The sequence below is a fragment of the Centruroides sculpturatus genome, unplaced genomic scaffold (assembly GCF_000671375.1).
Source record: "Centruroides sculpturatus isolate CEXI.00-Female unplaced genomic scaffold, Cexi_2.0 scaffold829, whole genome shotgun sequence".
NCBI lineage: Eukaryota > Metazoa > Arthropoda > Arachnida > Scorpiones > Buthidae > Centruroides > Centruroides sculpturatus.
In genome coordinates, this window is record NW_019384951.1 from 26,081 (window position 1) to 47,575 (window position 21,495).

Sequence of the window (21,495 nt, forward strand, 5' to 3'; positions counted from 1 at the left end):
TTAAAAGATGCTCACCTAACTAATGAAGGCCGAAATGCATTTTAGGTGATATATAAGACATTAATTGTTTTATGGGTGTGATAACCCTTTCATTATAATAATATTCTATATATGAGTAATAAAGTATATTTGTAATAAATATCTTTAAAAAAATGATTAAAGGCTTATTGTTAAATATATAAATGTAGTTTAGAACCGTTTATTTCGATGCATTGCAATCTGTAATTTATAAGTAATCTATGGCTTTCTAGTGTAGTTTCGATAATTTGTTTGTTGCATTCTTTTGATTATATCATCAAGAAGCTTTCGTTATTGTTTGATGATTCCGCTCACTTTCTTTTCCTCTTATTATAATAGTCTACATTCTTGTGTTGTATAACTCTTGAGTATCTTCTTTTATTAGATTCTACTTCAGCTTTCAATGCTTTGTTTTATTTGTTGCACTTCTTAATTTGCTTAGAAGTTTGCTGTTTATTAAACTGTAGATATTTGAAGCTTTAATATCTTTTAATAATTAATTTATTTCTCTATCGTAAGTAAATTAAAATCAATATTTACAAATGTATTTTTCTTATTGAACAAATTTTTATTTTTAAAATATACTGAATTATTTCATAAGTTATAATTAAAGCGTAATTTTGAATTTAGTAATTAGATACTTCACAAACTAAAGTTTCTTTTTAATTTTTTTAGTTTGATGATAGCGATCTTTAAATTTTCTTAAATTAATTTTTACACGAAAACAAAAATATTTTTTAAAATTCTTATTAAAGTAGTTATTAAATATATTATTAACTTATATTTTTAAATTAAAAACTCGTTCTCTCAGTATTTAACATAAATTCTATGAACCCTATAATTATTACAAATAAAATAATATAAAAAATTATTCATTTCAATATTATTTCAAATATTTTATATTTAACAAGAAAAATATTTTGTAAATATTTATAAATTATTTTTTTAAAATAAATGCTTAGAGATAAAAGAAATGTGTTATAACTAAATTGCAAAATATTTTGACGTTTGTTAAAAACAATACATCATATTTTATAATTAAATAATATATATATATTTATTTCGTTTATCTTATTAATTTTCTAATTAAAATATTTTAATATGACATCATTTAAATTAACTGATTGTAAAATTCTTTCATCTAGAACACAAAAAGAAGGAAATACTTATTTACAGTACTTACTATTCTGTACTTTATTCTAAAATATATTTACAGGAATAATTTAAAATTCACTTTTAATATCATAGTTCTTTATATTTATAATATAATTATAATAATGATTTCTCTTACATTATTCGAAATCTTGGAGCTATTATTAAAAATTCTTAATTACAAATGTCTTTAATCTTCTTTTGTATGCTGTTTCTATTTGTGAATTCCTTTATCGTTATACAAAGCATTTTTATACATTTTAATTTTAATCTGTCGCTTCATTTAAGGTTTATAATAATGAACACATATTTTAAATTTTACGTGTTGTTGTCTAGGTTTTGAAAATGCCCTTTGAAATTCACAAAATTAAAAAAAAAATTTGCAAACTCTCTCTCTCTTCCCCTTTTCAGAGGAAATTAAATTGGCTCTTCTGAATTTACAATAGCAAGCGATATTTTAGTCTGTGTAAAACAGATTTAATTCACATTCAAGGATATCAAGTACCAAGTAACATTTCATCTGCATAGACAATTTTATTAAATGACTTTTTTCCCCTCATCGATTTCCTATGTGAGAAAACTTATTAAATATCATTTGTAATGAGCTTATGAATAATTCTTCTTATTAAAAAATACATTTTTTACGTCTCTGTATGTAAATAGCTTTATGCTATTTTAAATTTCTGATTATTGATTGTAAAAAAATTATATATATTTAAATGCATTAATTTATGGAATTAAATGAAGATAAACAGGATCAAATCATCACAATCCTCCATGTCTTACTTGTCTTATTACAAGGTGAGTTTAAACGCTATCATAAGCATTTGAAGAAGGAAAAAAAATCAGTTCAGATCTATTAACTTAATAGGAACAGGAAATAAAGTAAATGTAACTTTTTATCTATGTAACTACTTCTCGGTATTAGAAGCTAACAGCTGAACCAATCATTTTCATTATAGTATGTTAGTTACAGTGTTAAGGACAAAAGAAAGGTAAAATCACAATACTTGTAGAGATTTTATATTTTATAACATAAAAAATAGCGTACAAAGTGAACTATTTTCTTCTTCTGATAGATTGTACTATAAATTTTAAAATAAAAATAACAAAAATTCATTAATCCTTTCAATTAGTTTTAATAAAATTATCATCGTTTCAGATAATCTATCTTCATTCAGATTTACTCTTAATTGAATTAAATTTATGCCTTTTTTCATGGCTTATGTCTTGATAATTATTAAAAATTCCGAATTTTATATTAATTGATAGAGCTACGAGAAAAATTGAAATTTTCTTAAGATATTCGACTTTGCTTTATAAAATAATCTTGTAAATTAAAACTAAACGAAAAGTAATTTTGCTTATTTAATTATATTTTCAAAATTTTCCTGTTTTAACTTATTGTATCTTCATTCAGATTTACTCTTAATTGAATTAAATTTATGCCTTTTTTCATGGCTTATGTCTTGATAATTATTAAAAATTTCGAATTTTATATTAATTGATAGAGCTACGAGAAAAATTGAAATTTTCTTAAGATATTCGACTTTGCTTTATAAAATAATCTTGTAAATTAAAACTAAACGAAAAGTAATTTTGCTTATTTAATTATATTTTCAAAATTTTCCTGTTTTAACTTATTGTAATCCTCTTAAAATATTCCAGTGATAACATTCTGTTGTTTGCAATTTTAAAATAATATAAAAATTTCTAAATATTGATTAAAATTATATTTATATTTTAAATCATTATATAACATTTTTATCATTTAATTTCTTAATTAATTATTGCTATATTTAATTAAAAACATTTATAAACATATATTATTAATATTATTTACAACATTAATTACAATCTGTTGTTCTTTTATGATTAATTCTATTTAATTTGTATGTAAAACTTCATTATTATTAAACATAAAAATAAATTATTTAATAATAAAATGTAAATATTATGCTATTTAATACATTTATAATATTGATATTACAGAATTAATTGTAAATTAAATATTCTTAAGATTAACAAACATATTAATAACAGAATTTTAGAAAATCTAGAAATTATTGCGTATTTAATCATGTAAATTCTAAAATAATTAATGAAAAATTAAATGTTTAATAAATAAAATTTTAATACAATTAGCAAACTAATTAAGGATAATAATTTTCTTCGGTTGATACGATATTTTTGATAAAATAAAAAAGTTTTACAGTTTTGTTTACCAAGATATAAGAGGAAAAATCAATAAAATAAATTATTAACATGTAAAATAATTTATTTATTGAGATAAAAATAGTATTTTAAATTTATAAACAATAATTTTATAATATTTAACGAATATTTATATACAAAAGCTTTGTATTTTGTTATATTTGTAGAATTTATTATACATATGCGGTCCTCTTTATGTACGTCATTTGCTATTAATTGTAATTTAAATACATAAATAACTCGAAAAATAAAATTTGCTAATTATTTTACGAATTTAATGAGAATTACATTAACTTTTTCTGTTATTTATAATAATTTTCATATAATACAAAAACGAATAAAAACAATAATGATTAATGTTTTCCTTTGAATTTATCAAACGTCTTCGTTCATCACGTGTTTCTCTTTTTTATAATGGTTATTCTCTTTTTAATGATGTTTTTCTCGTAAATTAATGACAATTTTTCAGGTAAATTTCATATATTTAATTGTTAAATATACTATAAATACTATAAATTAAACAAATAATTAAAAATTGAGATTAAAAATGTTTAGTTATATATATATATTTATTTATTTATTTNTAGCTTATACTCTAGCTGAATAGTTATATATATATATATATATATTTATTTATTTATTTCCTAGTTAATAATGATTAAATAGGCGATAATAAGAAAATCTACAATCTGATTTAAATCATCAATTAAGGAAAGTTCTGTGCAACAGCTTTGTTTACATTAGTAACTTCAACGGGTGGTCCATTACGCAGAAGTAATTAACAAGTGATAATCATTTTCTGGATAAAATATCAAGTCGCAGATCGTCCATCCAACTACTGTTACCAATCTCAATAAGGTAGCAACGATGACCCGTCACGATGTCTTGATAAAACACAGAACTAAGCATTCTCTTATTGTAAATCCCTCATCGTGCATTATATTACTCTCATTTTATGGCTACGGAATTGTAGTCCGTATGGATTTTAAAGTCCAGTGGTGTCGTTGTGAATGCAATTGTTGTCGTTTTAATTTGAAATAATGCTCATTGTACCAAATTATTTGATAAACAATGTAGATAACTTCAATATTTGGTGAATAGAAACATGCATTATGTGAATGTGATTGTAAAGATCTATCATTTAGCCTATTCAAATTAACTTGTCAATGCTTTCTAAATCTTTTAAAAATAATATGATACGTTTATTGAATTTGCAATGCCTTTTATTAAAATATTTTACATTAAATTCAGTTGTTAGTATGTGGTACGTATGAAGAATCCACAGAATTGCAATAACAGAGATACCCGCTGCTGCTTAATCTTAGCAATGTTGAATTCATGTAAAACAAATTTTAGTTGTCAATTTATTGTTATTAGCTACAAAATAATTTTCTGTTGAATTGATCTTTTGTCAAAATTTTTACATAGTTCTTGGTTTTTGGTGTGGAAAAGAAGTTTCAAAAGATTTATTAACATTTTTGTAAATAGTTTTTACTTGTTGATTTATTCACTTTTCTCGGAATAATATGGATATTATTAATTAGAAGATATTGTTTTTAGCCGTTAGTTTTCAATTATATAATTATTTGATATAAATTACATTAATTAAGATAAAATTAAACATTAATCAAATTAATGTTGAATATTATCATTTTAATTACATTCACTTAAACTGAAAATCATCCAAATGCGAATACTTGTAATATAATATTTGTATTGGGTTGATTTTAACATTAAAAACAATAAAAAAACATATTTATGTAATAAAAAAAATTGTAAATTATTTCTTACAATCATCAGTCACATCTCTGTTTTACCATTCTTATGAGAACAATCATTTTGTTATTCGTAAATGAATATCATAGTTTATCCGTGTCATTAAAACATAATTTATGTACTGTTTCATATACTGTATATATAATATTGTCTTTTATTACAATATAACTCGATTCTCTTTATTTTCTAGCATTGCTACCTTACTAGACAACGGTATGAATATTTCATATCATCATCTCTGTCCACATGCTAAGTCTAGTACTCTCATTTATACACTGGGACACTGCTAACTCGGAATTCTTTCCCTCCAAATATTCATCTTTAGATCCAAAACATAGTAATGTTGATGCATATGTGATCACTACAACAGACACCTAATTAATCTGTCCATAAATTCAACTGCATTTTTGGGACATTCTGCATCTGTAACATTGGCTGAATTACGGGACCATATGTGATGTTTAGAAAATCTGAAACCCAAGAGAGAGCGCATTAAGAACAACCACGGATAGCAAGATTTCTTACATGTTATAAATAACACTACTTACTCTGGTGATATTGCTATAATAATTTATAAAGTACTTAGCCACAATAGGAATAATCAACTAATAGATTTTCAATGGGTCTTTGAATATAGAGGGTTCACAGAAACGAGATGGATGATACACTAGCTAAACAAGCTACAGCCTCTAATACACGTCCAAGCTACTACAAAGTCCCTCACTCTGCTCTCAAGTCTGTAATTAATGACATCATACACCATTAGTAGTAGGAACAATGGGATAACACCACCACAGGGAGGGAAAAAATCTATCAATTCATTCCTAACTCCAATTTATCCCTTAGTCCTTAAGTATTTTATACTCCTTCCTGAAGTGCTTGCACTTCAAAATTAATTATATTATGACCCAAATTCTTACCAGGCATAAGAAGTTTAAAAGCTATTTACATAGATTCAATCACTGCGAGTTTACTTACATAGGCATGTCACTGTGACGACGATTCACTCAAGACTCATCACATCTCATCTTTTGGTACTGTTTAAACGACAATATTAACCTTATCCAGATAGCACTAAATGAGAAGTATAACTGGTGTTGCATCTGGATGCTTTCATCACTAATGGAAAGATTTATCATGCCCTAGAGATATTTATCAACTCATCCATGGTTCGTGAGCCGAATTACCCTAATGTAGCTCAATGATCCTTCTTCCATATATATTAATATCTGTATATATAACACCCTAAAGTACTGTGTGTACGCTATCCTTAAACGAATTCAGACATTCAGATGTGGATGCAGAGGACCCTGGGCGCTTCAGCCAGTGAGGATGGATAGCTCTTCAATATCTCTAATCATCATCTACGCTTTAACTCTTTCTCCTTCATTCCAAGATTATAACTTTTAGTGGAATTTGGTATTTTTACTGTTATGTATATAAGTATATTGTCTATAGATTCCTCGTCTCCTAACAATATACGATAACAGTGTTCCAGACCATGTATAATCTTAACTGTTTCTCTAAAAGTATAATCGAAATCTTGCATCAATTAAATTTGTTAAACGTAAGTTTTTCATATATTCTTGAATTAATCATAATTAGAATTTAAATAGTAACCGAAAACACAATAACAAAGTATCATTTATGTTTACATTCGTTCAATTCGAGATGGCAGGAACGAATTCTTTCAAACTATAACAATTTTAATTCATATTTTCATTATAAATTTTCCCATTTTATAAATTACACCACAAGTTTAGTGTCTAACTATTAAAAAAAAGGTATTAATTAATAACAACTATAATTAAGAAATTTGAACGTTAAATTTACAAAGTTTACAACTTAATATCGAACTCATTTACTTTACGAAATTTAAACGTATTTTATCTGCAAATGATTGCAAAGTTTTCCACAATTCTTTCTATTTTCCTAAGTTTGTTACTGTTGATGACATAGCTCGAAGCAAGTCCAAACCTTCCTAGAAGTAACTTAGAGCAATTAGAAACTCGTCTACTTAAATGATAAAATAAATCAAATACATTAAGAAATTATTCCTAAGATTGAATGTTTGTTAGTACCGAAACAATTTCATTTATCGTTATATTGATTTATAAATCAAATTAAATTTATAAAATTCTTTAAAAAAAAACAGAAAAAAATTAATTATAACTATAAATTAGTTTTAAAACCCATTAACTGTTAGAGATTTATATTTCTCAATGTAAGTGGCATTACACAGAAGAAATGCTTAACAGATATTAATTTAAATTTTTAATTTATAAAACATAAATAAAATTTTTGACTCAACGAAGCAATTTTTGCAAAAATAAATTAAACTTTAAAAAAAATCCACCGTAGTAATTAAAAAACAGATTTTTAAACCGAGATAAGTAATGAAAATTCTAAAAGTTTTACAAACTAAATTAAAAATGATAAAATTTTTATTATTTTTTTAAAATGTATTATTATCTACATAAAAAAATCTGATAAATATCTGAAAACAAATATCTAAATTTTTCAATGAATTATTATTTTTTGATTATCAAATAAAGTTATTTAAAAAATTGCAAATATTGTAGTTTATTTTTAAACATTCAATACAAACAATTATATAAAAATAATGCTATTAAATATTTTTATATTAAATAAATTTATAAATATAGGCCTATAAATTATCAATCATCATTAACATTTCTTCCTTTATTGAAATATTCTTAATAATCTTTAGTGTAGTTTTATATTAAGTAATTCCTAATAAACTTAACAATAAAATTTTAAAAATTTACTGAAGCGTATACAAAGAAACAAAAATAAAAAATTTGGATGTTAAAATACATCCTTAAATTTATATTTTCATGGTTTAAAAAATGTAGAATATATAGTTTTATCATTAAGAATAACTTAAATTATTTTGATGAAAAATGTAAAATATATTTTTCAAAAAGCTATTATTAATTTGAGTGTAGCTTATAAATTTTTAGATTAAATTTCAAGAATAAAAAATATATTTCATGATTGTTTATTCATGTGCAATGTCTATATGTATTTAGTGCGCAGAGGTCTACGTGGAAAGTGTAGAGAAAAACATATGACCCAGATATTAAAAGAAAAATGAGGTTATAAATTCCATTAATAGTCAGTAAATAATTAAAAGAAAGTTAAATAACAAAATATTAAACGCTATACTAATATTTACATTGAAAAATATCTTAAATAGTCTGTTTTATTTATCATTGAAACATGCTGTTAAAACATCTATATTACAACATAACTGTTATATGTTCGGCTTTCACATATACGAGGACTACAAAAATGTTTATTGAATATCATTGAATTTCTTGTATATTAAAAAACATTTACTTTTTGATCAAATTTTATCGTTTTTAAAAATATAATTTAATTGTTTAACGATATTTTGTGTTTTTAATATGCAAAGGTCCTCAAAAGGCTCTTTGTATATTAAAAACACAAGGAGTAAAGTTAACACAAAGGGTAAGCTAACAGAACCCTTTCTAGACATAATAAATATATTTGTATACTATTCACCATTATATACAAATGCAAGATACACTTTTGACAATGCATTTAATTTATAAAATATTTTTTTACATGATTAAATTTTACTTAAATAATATATTTATATTCAATTTTAGGTTGGGATATGAATTTAATGTAATGCAAATTAAATCCTACTAAGTACACAAGATGTGGTACATCTAAAAAGATTTTAAGTATTGCATATCTGTCTCATAGTTATTAAAATGACAGATTATAATGTGAGTTTTTATGCATTTTCATCAACTAATCTTCTAGAAAAGTTAAATATTAAGTGATGTATTCAGAAGTCAAAATATAATAAACAGATCAATATAATCTTAGTTACAGTAAAAATTTTATATTTAGATTCCTTCTTTTTTCAAATGGATAATTTACTAGAATTATCTTGTATTTTATCAATAACTTTATACCATTTTTTGGAAAAAAAATCAGGAAAAATGTTTTGAAATGATTTTTACTTACTTTAATCTACATTTTCTGCAACAAATATCAGTTCATAAGATATTTAAAGTGATAGACAATTAAGAAAACAAACAGACAGTCAGACAGACAAACATTTTGGAGATTTGATATGCAGAACATATAATATATATGCATTAAATTAATGCTTATGAGCATATTATTATATCTAATATAAATGATAAATTATAAATTGAGAGAAATATAAAAAGGATTTAAAGCTTTCTTAAACCCTTTTCCATTAAATAAAACAGATTTTTATTAAAGAAAATATTGTAAAAGTTATCACTTATATTTCATTTAAACTTTAAAAAAAATTATGAGAATAACAAATTTATTTAAATATATAATCCTACTTTTATAAATAAAATATATTAATATCTTAGTCAGATTATATTGATATTATTGATTATGCCGATTAGATATTTAAACATGCTTCAAAAAATCAAAAAATAAAAAAGTGAAAAGTGAAAAATCATTTCTAAGACAATTTTTCCCTCTTTAAAATACGAATTTTAATATTAAAAATGTCAGCGATAACATTTTACTTTCTCGTCACTACAACTGTAGAAATTAAAAATTAAAATATCATAATTCTTCGATTGGAAAGTAATATAAGGGTATTAGTGAATACAAGCAATTTGTTCTTATGATCTGGAATAAAATATTTGCAAAACATTACCCGAAGAAATTGAATTATCTCTTCTTGTTCGCCATGTTAATGGTTAGAAAAGATTATTCCACTTCAGAGAAACTCGAAACTAAAGACGAATTTAACGTTTATATTTTATTGATACGTCAGAATTTGTAGATAAACAATTTTTTTAATGTTTGGTGGTCCTTATTTTCCAGTTATCTGAAGTAAAAAAAGTACAACAAAAAATTTCCAATTATTTTAAGTACTTCAAAATAGAGCGTGACTTATGATAAAAATTCATCAGTAGCCAACTTATTGAATAGTTTGAATTAAATTTATTATTCATCTTTATAATAATCTTAAAATCTATTATTTTTGTTAGTAAAAAAATACAGAATTTTTTATTTATTATAAATATATGCATTTATTTGTAAAAAAAATGCATAAAATTAAGGGTGAAAACTGAAAACCTGAATAATAGATGTAAAAAATTAAAGACTTAATTTTAAATATTTTTTATTATAATTTAGAACTAAAGTAAAAATAAATAAAATATATTTTATTGAAAATCTTAATTTTTCTGAAGTAAATTTAAGTCTTGGTTTGGCCATAAGAGATAAACTTTAGTTTCTAAATAGAGATATAATGTCTAAGGTCTAAGTAAACATAGGTTTAATTTTGCTGCCATAAATTTTGAGTTATGAAAATATTATTTTTAGTTTCTTTCAATAAAGACATCTGACTGAATGTAATACATGTACAATTTTTGTTTCGTGTATTCTGACCGTGTACATTTATACAGCATTTGTTTTATGAAAGTTCAGTTTTGATACATAAATTTAAGAGTGCATTTTTAAAGAATTTTAAAGTATTTTCAGACTTATTACAAAGCGGAATTAAATAATTGTTATAATGGTTTCGATGTAATATGACATAGTTTATCAAGCTGCAGTTTTCAAATTGTAGATCTATAAATTCCCACTGTCGTATGTCTGTCTGCCCGTTTTTTTTTAATCTTGAGAACAGAGTTAAATAAATGAAAATCGAGACTAGATATGGAAATCTTAGACTTAACTATATATGAAATTTAACATGTATATTAATTTAAAAATTGCAGCCCGGAGGTTTTGCGTAATATCAAAATTTAAGATACAAATTTTTTCAAAATTCCTTTGAAGAAATTTGTATCTTAAATTTTGATATTACGCAAAACCGCTAAAATTCACAAACAGAATTCATAAAATTTAATACTTTCTATTTGTTTTAAAATAAGTATTTTGTTATATTTTCAGAAATATTAAAACCGTTATAATGAATTCTTTGTATCAGTACTGATTGAGATTCTGTTTCTGAATACTTTGACTGTATCGACTAAGAAACACCAAGATGAAAAATGAATAGAGAGCGAGCAATTATTTATTGTTACATCGTCACAATGCCGGACTGCAATTTTTAATATTATTTTTAATTTATTTAATTTAAAATATATGCTCTCCATTTCGAATTAGTATTGTTTTGCATCTGTACATCATACTTTTCCTTTAACAATAGAGCCGTGCCGGTCATCTATTAATTAATTGCTTACAGAGGAAAAGATTAGAATTGAAATAACGTAATTTCCGTTTTACATAGGAAGTTCAGCCATATTTAATAGGGGTCCCCTGTCCCTAAGATTTCCATAGCTGGTTATAGGTCTACAGTTTTTTCAAATTGCAGTCCGATGACAGTAGGCAAGAATGAAGATTAATCCGAGTATCGCATATAAAAAATAACGTTATATACACATATACATATTACAAATTTCTTGTTAAGGAAAAAATAATTATAAAATAACATTTAAACAATTTATATTTAACTTCATTATAGAAATACAAAGTAGTTTATATGTGCAAAATAAACAAAGATATTTGGTTTTAGATATTTGTTTTTTTATATAATTATTTTTCTTTGATCAAATGAAAATTATTCTTATTTATTTTCAATATTTAGAGATAAATCGCATTTTCTGAAAGTGGAAAAAAATGCAAATTCAACCTTTTTCAACTAAATATTTTTGTCAAGAATATAAAAGTTTATTCTTCAGGAAAATGTAAAAGTTACTTGATTTAAATGTGTTCGCTTCAGTTCAACATTTTTTATTGAGTAAAAAAATTTTATTTACTACATAAGAATAAGATTTTAATGTCATAAAAAAAGGCCATCCGCTATTTTATATCATATGCATATTTACAATAAATTTTGAGGTTTCTTTTGTTGTACGATACACTCAAATCTTTGATTTCTATTCGAAAGAATAATAAATTTAAATTATAGAAAAGCAAACTTACAACTTTCTTACAGCAGCAATGAACTCAGGTTTCGATTTTTGGTAAAAATTATCTGCGTAATAACATCATTCGATACAATATTAAAGATAAGAAATAAGAATAACATCTCACTGCTACCATGAAGAAATCTGTGCAGATATCTATTGCAGGGTTATTTTTTGCATTCTGGTTACATATTGGTGATCTGGGTAACGTAAATCGTAGAAGATTCCTCTTGGAAATACAAATCTTTCACCAAAAATGGCATTTTCAAACAATAAGACTCAGTTAACCCGAGAAATGAAATACATTTCAGATATTTATTTACTTTCTGTGTTGAAAATTTCAATATTTAACACGTTCCATAGAATATTTCTGAAAATATTTACTCATAAATCACCAAAATTTACTGTAGATATATTAAAAATTATTAAAGAAAACATGTTAAACGATAAAGTTATTTATAAATTTATTGATACTAATCACAGGAATTATCCTTTATAAGAGAGTGAAATATTATCCCATTTCTATTAATGCCATATCAATTAAATATGACATATAATTTAAATTAATTAATGAAGAAATTTAGAAGAAGAATTGTTCTCAATATTTATTACTTATGCAAATTATATTTGAAGAAAAAATAAAGAAAAAATTAAAGACATTCTTATGTTGCAGTTAAGATAATTACTATTACTTGCTTAATAGTAGAATTTACTCTGTAGAAATTTTAAATTTATTGCAAACATAGGATAAATAATTAAACTAGCCATCACTTTAAGAATGGATAAATTAAGCCATAAATTATTTTAACAGACAGATAAAATGTTTTGCTAAAATCATTTATTAACTGTTAAAATGATAAAATCTCTATTTATGATCAGATAAAATTTCTTATAGATAATTCACATTACTAATTTACTGTTATTTTTATTTATTTTGGTAATATTAATACTGTAGATAAATGATTGCTCTCTACTTACAAATAGAAAAAAATTGTTAAAATCCATTATATTATAGTAAATATAGTATTAATATTAAAATTAAAAATAGTTAAAACTTATAAAATTCAATATTAATTTATCAAAATTCTAGAATTTGAGTATTGCTAACAAGGTTCAAATCTTTAATTCATTTATTTAATTATTGTTAAGAAAAATTGGAGATAAATAGCTCATAAAATAAATAAATAAACACAATTAAATTAGCATTATCTGAAGTGATTTTAAGTGATTAGTTAAACGTTTTCTTGTTAGGAACTAACAAATTAATTGCCTTGTAAAATCGCCTGCATGCCGGCTTTACTGTCTTACTCAGGTAAAACTATTTTTATCACATGAAAAAAAAATTATAAAAAAAAATGCTAAAAAATAAAAACCAAAATGAAAATTCTTTTAATTTAGATCTTTAAATACAAAAAAATATATAAAAATAAAAATTCTGGTAAAGTTAAAGTTTCGAAATTTCGACAGAGAGTTAGAAAAAATAATTAAATTTTATTTTATGTGAATTATTCTACTATAGAAAGAAATATATAACTTCTTAAAAGTCAATGGAAGAATTGTTCTTTCTAAAGATTTTTTTAATTTTATAAAATATTTGAGTTGTGAGCTCAATATTTTTGTCCTTTACAAGAAACTTTTCAGGGGAAAAAATTTCTTTTCGAATGATTTAGAATATCTTACATTTTTTGAGGGGGAATAAAACAGACTTCTAAAATTATATACGTTTAAAATAATTCGGAATTAGTGAATTTCTTTTTCAATGGAGACTTTAAAGAAATATTTTTACAAAATTTTATTTAGTAAAAGCTTAAAGTAAGGACTCAAGATTTAAAATTTCTTGGAGTAAGTAATTCTTTTGTTACGTAGTTTGAATACAAATACTTTTTCTTATTAACAACTGAAAATAAGTTATTTATAATTTATTTTATTATAAATAAAAAGAAAATTTAAAACTTTTTTAAAATTAATTTTAAATAATTATGCAGCAAAATAATTTAATTTGATTATGCTCATCAAACTTTGAAACTAGAAAATATAACTTGATAATCTATAATAATGAATTCTTTAGTATCAAAAAATATTAAATATGCTATATTTTTAAGAAATAAAATCATAAATATTCGAATAAAATTAGAAAATTTAATAATAAAAAGAGTAAAGGAAACTATATGAATTTTTTTTTTTTTGAATTTGGATATTTTTCTTAAATTTCCATTAAATTTTAAAATGAAAACTGAAATTTGTTTTTGAAAATTTAAAAGTTGATAACGAAGTATCTAAATTTAATTATAGATTACTATTTTCAATTATAATCTGCACCAATCGATTTATCATTTCTTTGAATTATGATTTATGACATAATTAAAATGTTAGAAGTTATGATCAAATATGTTATTTACTGGTAAAGAAAAGATATCAGATAAACATTTCCTTCAATAACATCGAACAACATATCATCTCAGTCTATTCATTGGTTATTTTGTGAGAAAAAGATTGGAATATCTTCATTGCATGGACTTATGGGATTTAATGACTTTCAAGGAAGAATCACTCGCTTGATTAAACATTGAAAGGATTTTTGCAGTGATCTTTTTTACGACCTAAACAGCTAAAAGAAAGGATCCGATTCAAAAAAGTACCTACTGGAAAATTAATAAACTAAATGATAAAAAAAGAGACTATTATTATTCAAAAGTAGAAGATGGGCTATTTGTAGTGTGTCATGTCTTTGAACTTAATTAAAGTCATGCTATCATTATCAGAGAAGAATGCTGACAATAATCGAGAAAATTTAGCATTTTCTTATGGGGCAATTTTACGCGGGAGATGCTTTTCATAAAAATGAAGAAGGCTATTGCTTCTGCATTAAAATGTGGAAGTAACAGTACAGTACATTACCTATTCAATGTAAATATTACGTAATTTTCTATGTAAAAATATATTTTATACAATAAATAAACATGAAAGAAATAATACTCTTATTTTTTACTTCTTTAAAAAGAAATTAAATAATGAGTATGTATCTTCGTAATTGTAAATGTAAGAATCATTAACTTAAAATGAAGATTGAAGGAATTCATGAGTATTTAATATAGGTTAGCTATTATAATATAGGTTAGACACGAAATATAAATTTTATAAAAATTAAGAAGTATTTATTATTTTCAGAATAAATAAAATTATTTTAAATAAACTGTGCTATAAAAATAGACAAATCGAACAAAAAATATATATTTTATTTAGTTTTATTATGCATTATATTAATTATGAAGCTGTCGAATCGATAAGTATAAGTCACATTTAATGTCACTCCAGACACTAAATATGATTGACAAAGGTTAAACAAACCGACATTGAATATTCTTTCTTTCTTCATACCTTTATTTAGTAACTCTATACATTCAATTCTTGCAAATCTATTAGAAAAAATTCATTACAATCTTAAATCTGATTAGTTTTCGAAAATATAATTTATATAATAATAATACAGTATTAAAAATAATTTTCAATTTTTGTAAGATTTTTAAAAATTACCACAATAAAATAGAATAGCGATAAATCATCTTAAATAAGACAATAATATAAGCTACATTTTAAATTTTGATAAATTATTCTTCAAATTTAGAATAATAATGAACATAATCTCTAAATTAAATACATATATAAATATATTATTTTGAATTATATTTTAAGATATTATAAAGTTTAAGATATTTAAGTTTTCACATTAACTACTTTATTTTCAATTGCAGTAAATAAAATACAAATAAAAGGAGTATACAGATCACTTATAAGAAATTAATAATTCTATAACTTTTTATAAAATCAGAAAAACTATCAGATTTTATTTAAAAATTTTATAAAAATGCATCTTTTTTTATACTATACTTCTTCTTGATGCGTAAAGTTATCTTAGATCTCAAAGGTCTTATCCAAGTTTTCTTACTTAGGATTTTCACGAAAGTATCTTACTTACGATAGATCCTTGTGTATTTTATAATAATGTCTTTCTTCTTTTCGACCATTTAATCCTAAACTATCTTGGGGTCTTCCGCTTGGATTTTCGTCTCCCATTTTTCTTTATCTTCAGTTTCCGATTTTTCTATCTTACTCTCTTTTTCCATTCTAAATTGTTATATAAGTTATATATAAATATTATTTTTTAAAAATTCTTCGCCTCTTTATTCTTCTCATCATCTACTTAACCTTTAATATCTTTGATAGTGTACGCTATTCTTTTCTCAATAAGCTTAAAGAATTTTAGTTCAGCAATTTTACTTTCCTGGATATAATTCATATTTTATACGAGTTTTTTTTTTACATTTTTTAATGTTCTTTTAAAAATATTTTTTAAAAAGTCATTCAAAATAATTATCCTGTCTTTGAAATTTTATTGCTAAGATTTCAAATTAGAGATTAAAATTATGTTAAAGTTGTAAATATTGAAAATAATTCACAAATTTTTAATAAAATATCAACATTTATTTATTTATTGCTTTTTATCCTGAAGTTATTCCTCTTTGTTACAGTTACAAATGAAACTATATTATTTTAATGCTTTAATTTTCAGTTAAATTTATAATGTAAAATGGCTTGTAAAAATAATAAAATAAATAAAATTAATTATCGTAAAGAAAAAAAAAATTAAGTTATTTCTTTATTTAATTGAGTAAAGAAGAAAAATGTATTCTTCATAACCATAACTACAAATCTTCAACAAAGGGACTAAAATGATGTTAAATGATCATTTATCAGAAAGCATTCACGAGTAAAATTTCAAGAGGAGGAATAATTCGTTATTTTTAACATAAAAATAAGAAGAAAATGTATTTAAAAATTTTACTATTTTAACAGAGAAAACAGAATGCTTGATTTAACAAACAATTCTTAAATACTTAAATATTTGTTATCATAGAAAACAACAAATGTATATATATATATATATTTTTTTTTTTAAATATTAATCGCTCTGGTTACTACCAGATTAAATTNTTTTGTGACACACAAAAAAAATTACTTAAAAATGCTAATTTTTGTCTACTTTTTAATATTGCTGCTATTTTTCATATAAAAAATTGCAGATTAATGTTGTGCTGCATATTTTTTAATTTTCGATTTAGTTATTTACTTATTGTTAGTTAAACTATGCACGAATTCTTCAATCTCTATATAATTTAATTTACATTCTGATTTATATATATAGTTATATTTTGAATAAATTACAACTTACTTTTTTATTTTCATAAATAAATAGAAGATAAATTCAGATAGTATTAAAGAAAATTGAAAAATAAATTGCAATCTGAAACCGTATAAAAATTTTAAAATAAAGCAATAAAATGTGTGATATGGAAAAGAGAGAGCTAATCAAAATCTTTCCTACTTGAATATTCCTGTTTAACGGATATAATTTCACCACCGTGAACATAACCTAAGGTGATAATCTGTTATTATTCGGTCTCAATTTTGCTATTGCCTCGGAGGTGCTCTCATGACAAAAATGATAAATTCTAACCTCCGATGGAAACTCATATTGCTTTATATAACAATAAAGCAGCTCTCAACGAGATAAGGTTTATCATATTCAGCAATCTTATTACAATAAATTATAAGCAAATGTAAATCAACTATCTAAATTATAATTATGCAATTTTTCATAAATTAGAAGAATATATTCTTTTCATTTTTATTAGGGGATAGCCTACTTAAGGATGTAAACTAAAGAAAGGAAGATAGTGAGAAGATGAGGATGAGGATTAAAAAAAAAGTAGCGAAGCGAAGCTTGTTATATTTTAAATGATAACGTTAAATTACTTTATTATTATGTTAGATTATCAAGTTAAAACTTATTTTTTTTATTATCCTTTATCTTTTTTATGCGAAATCCTACATTTTTTACGCGTAACTTATCTCAGAAAAACTTGTAATCTATTGTTTTTATTGCTGTTTATAGTTTCCTATACGATAACATTATCGAAGATTTGTAATAAAATATAATATTTTTGTAATTATACGAAGAGATTAGTGACAATTTTTTTGTAAAAATTTGTAAATTATTTTTATTAAAATAATTTATATTCTAAAATATAGAAATATTTATAATTATTTTTTTAATATTTAAGATATTTATTTCATCAAAGTACACATGTATATTTTCTATAAGTTTATTATAAAGAGAAATTTAAATATTTTTAAATTGGAATGCATCTCATAAAATACTAACAAGAAACAATAAATATTTTAATCTTTTAAACTGGAAAAAATCAATTTAAAATTATTTCCGGCAGTTAAAAATGAAATGTAAATTACTGAATTCGAGAACAGTTTATAAATATTAAATAAATTATAAAATAGTCGATTCCAAGAAAAAAAAATGATTTATAAAAATAATTACAGTTTAGTGTATTGAATTTACAATTTTTGTAATGATAACTAAATAGAAGTTTAATTATAAATTAAAAACGTTTAAACGAGCCATTTTAGTTTACTTAAAACTAATTTAATTGTGTGATATAATAGAAAACTGAGAATATTCGAATTCTAGAAGTTGTCATCTACTTTTCTTAAGAAAGGTAAGAGATTCTAGCTTCTAAACAGCCTTCGGTCAAGGAAAAACTTTATGCTATTTTAAGTTCAGCAGCACGATTCGATACCTTATTCCCTAAGCGTATTTCTTTGTTGATGTAAGTTTTGATCTATTCCTTTTGCATACTAACTTAGAATATTCACCAAAATTCACTTTGTCGGGTCAAAATAATCTAGAGATTTCTTATATAAAAGATAAATAAGAAATTTAGTCTCTTAGCCTTTACATCTCGATATGTTATTTGGCACTTTATTTATTTAAAGTGTAGTTGTTGCGACCTTCCTCACTTTAATTTTAAAAAGTTATACATGCGTTTTTTATTACAATTTATTATTTATTAAATAATTTCACTAAACAAGCATATTTTATTAAAAAAACGCATTTAATATTCTACTTATTTGCATCGTTTAAAGAAAATGCAAATTAGTAAATTAGAATAATAATTAATATGCTACCATACCCATGTGCAGGATTTTTATGAGTGGGTTTTAAAAAAATACATTATTTTTCAATGTTTATTAATTTTTAAAATAAAAGTTATAGACTTTTTATTATTTTTTAAATATAATTTTACAATTTTTTCTCAGAATTTCCCTTTTGCACAGTTAGGTATTCTACCAAAATAATCATATTTATATGATTACATATGGAGAACCAATTCCTACCTATTGAAATATTTTTCTTATTTAAAATTTTAAAATAAATTTAAATATATTAATTTAAATTAATTTAATATAATTTAGTAAAAATTTACATATATAGTTATTTTATTCTATAAATAATGACTAAGTATATGATGTATGTGGGATTCGAATTTACTTGCTTAATACTACGTATTAATCAAGATTATCGTATAATTTTATAATTTTAAAATTATTTCTTATTAAAATTAAATTCATTTATAGAAATAATGATATGTTATTTTTTTATTTAGAGCAAAATAATGATAAATAAGCTGGTTACTCTTTGTAGACTCAGATTGAAACCTTTGTGGTTCCACCAAACTGGAGATGATTGATTCGAGAAAAACCAAACAATTCTTCTTAACAAGAAAAGAAATCCATCTAATTCGAAATTTTCTTTCCGTTTTTTTCATTATTCGAAAGAATTTTATTTTAAAATGATTTTCAATTTGTATTATTCTGAGGAATTGATCGTTTGAAACAAATAAAGTTTAGAAAGAATATGTAAGAAAGTATGAAACTATAACACATGAAAGCAATAGCATATCCAGGTATCATCGAATGATGCATCAGGAATAGGCTTGTGCATGAAATTTTGGAGATAAATCTATCTAATATATATATATATATAGAGAGAGAAGAGAAAAATATCACAGAAATATAAGGCAATTTTGTTTTTATACATTTTACTAATTCATTGAGCAGCAATTCAGATTGCAGACCTATAAATTCCTACTGTCGTCCGTTGTCTGTCAGACCTTCGTTAATTTCGAGAAAGGTGTTAGATATATGAAAGCCAAGATTGGATATGAAAAGCTTATGGGCAGTAAGATCCGATTAATTATATAGGAACTTCTGGGCTAGACCGGTAGTCACGTGATTTCAATTCAAAATTTTCCCTGGAACGGAGTTACATTGATGGCCGGCATGACTGTTGTCAGAAAAAGTATGATGCATAGGTGCAAGACACTATAGTACTAATTTTATATGAAGAACGTATATTTTAAATTAAATAAATTAAAAATACGATTAAAATATTGCAGCCCGGCATTGTGACATTGTCACAATAATTTTTGGTCGTTTATTTTAAATTTTTTATTAAGAAGAGAAACGTAGTCTATCTCAGACCTCCCCTGAATATGCTTATTCATGCAAAGCATTAAAAAAATAAAATATAAAAATAATTATTTCTATATTTTATTTTTAAAAAAATTGTATACTGTACACCGTTTTAAAGTTTTATAGTTCTCAAAGTTTATTATATTTTTATATTTTCTGTGAAAAGTTTTAAAAAATGTGTCAAACTGTTATTCTTTCAAAAACTTTGTTCACTTTTCTTCACCAGATTATGAAGATATATTTGCAACTTCTTATACAATTTCATACGTGAATCATTGTAAAGAATATAATATTTTTATACATTGTAAAGTATACAATGTACTTAGCAATAAATTATATATTAAAATGTAATATCAGTTAGATGCAGTAGAATTTCCTACATAAGTATACTTTATTTATCTCTTGACAGATTTATTAATATATTTTCTTTGTAATAATATTAAATTTTCATAACTAGATTTTTCTTTCATCTCGTTACTTATTAACTTTTAATCAATGACTTTACTGATATAATATATTATTTATTTATAAATATAACCAGATATATATTTATCGTATAAAGTGATAAATTATTTAAATTATATAAATCATGTTAAAATAATGAAATTTATAAATGTAATTTATAAAAAAAAAACAGAGGAAAACATTGTAAAGTTTTTTCACAATAAACTGAGTGCAGTATAAATCTCTGTAAACCTCAGATTATACTTTGATCTTCACATACAAATTGGATTAAGTATCTTCAACAAAACACAATATTTATTTTCAATTTTAAACCCTCCTTACAACATTAATTTTAAATAAAAAATAAAAAATTAAATTGAAAAATAATTAAGTAAATTTTATATATTTTTAATGTAGTTAAAACATGCTTAAAATAATTTTATTATAAATATTGTAATTTAATTTTTATTATAAATTAAGTTTAAATAAATAAATAACAGAAAGCACATAATTTATTTATTTAATATTATGACAA